This window comes from Sinocyclocheilus grahami, unplaced genomic scaffold (genome assembly GCF_001515645.1).
Source record: "Sinocyclocheilus grahami isolate Dianchi unplaced genomic scaffold, SAMN03320097.WGS_v1.1 scaffold911.1, whole genome shotgun sequence".
NCBI classification, from domain to species: domain Eukaryota; kingdom Metazoa; phylum Chordata; class Actinopteri; order Cypriniformes; family Cyprinidae; genus Sinocyclocheilus; species Sinocyclocheilus grahami.
In genome coordinates, this window is record NW_015506090.1 from 23,766 (window position 1) to 25,148 (window position 1,383).

At 49.4% G+C, this 1,383-nt stretch overlaps 1 pseudogene; it reads right to left on the minus strand.

Annotated features, from left to right (window-relative positions):
- LOC107564114 (uncharacterized) overlaps positions 1-1,383 on the minus strand; it is a 9,958-nt pseudogene that overhangs the window by 5,333 nt on the left and 3,242 nt on the right.

The following is a 1,383-nucleotide window of genomic DNA, read 5'->3' on the forward strand; positions in this document are numbered from 1 at the left end:
GACAAATGACTCAGGGGGTTATTGTCTGTAAAAACCATACATTTATGCCCCAACAAATACTCTCGGAATTTTTCCGTCATTGCCCACTTGAGCGCCAAAAATTCAAGTCTCATTGAGCTGTAATTTACCGGGTTGCGCTCGGTGGGCCGCACACTGCGACTGGCAAACGCGATCGGTCGAACCTTTCCCTCCTGTTCCTGGGAGAGGACTGCCCCCAGGCCCCGGTGACTGGCATCCACTTCAAGGATGAAGGGCAATGAAAAATCGGCATATGCGAGAATAGGCGAAGTTGTGAGCTTATCCTTCAAGGTGTCAAAACTCTTTTGACAATGCTCGGTCCACGCACTGGCAAATCTTGGTCCTGACAATTTATGCCTGCCCCCAACAAACTGAGCAACCAACTTATGTAGAGGGGCTGCCAATTTGGCAAATCCCTCCACAAAACGGCGATAGTAACTGGCAAACCCTAAAAATGAACGGAGCTCTGTAACATTACTAGGACGGCTCCAATTCGCCACTACCTCCACTTTACTTGGGTCTGTGGCGACCCCCTGGGAGGACACCACATGACCCAAATACTTAACCCGTGGTTTGAAGAACGCACACAGCTTTGCTTTAAGACCTTCCCGTTTCAATCGACTCAAGACCACCTCCAGCCGTTCCAGATGCTGGGTCACTGAGGAGGAAAATACCACAATGTCGTCCAAATACAAAAGCAACGACTGATGATCACCTTTGATCACCAAACAATCTTTCCATCAAACGCTGGAAAGTGCTGGGAGCATTACAAAGGCCAAAAGGCATCCTATTCCATTCGAATAACCCGAACGGAGTACAGAATGCAGTCTTGGGCCTATCCCCCTCAGTGACTGGAACTTGGTTGTACCCGCTGGCCAAATTCAAAGTGGAAAACCAGCGGGCTCCTGTCAGTGCATCTAATGTCTCCTCTATGCGAGGCAGCGGAAACGCATCCTTCCTGGTCTTTGAATTCAACAGACGGTAGTCTACGCACATGCGCAGGCCACCATCTTTCTTTTTCACTAAAACAATAGGAGACGCATAGGGACTACAACTCTCTCTAATTATCTGGCCCTCCAGCAGCTGGTTGATGTGCGTCTTCACCACATCATACTCCGAAGGGGGCAAACGCCTATATCGCTGCCGGACTGGGATTTCATCTGTAAAGGGGAATGTCATGCGAGATCAGGTTAGTCACTGTCATGAGCCGAAAACACACACTGATAGCTCTGCAACAGGGTCCTGACCCTATCTTGCTCCTCCAACTCCAAAGCAGATAAGTCAACAGATTCAATCTGCTCCGGCAATGAGAGTTCTACCACACAGCCTTGGGAACCCACCGTAGCAACCACATCCTTTACTTCA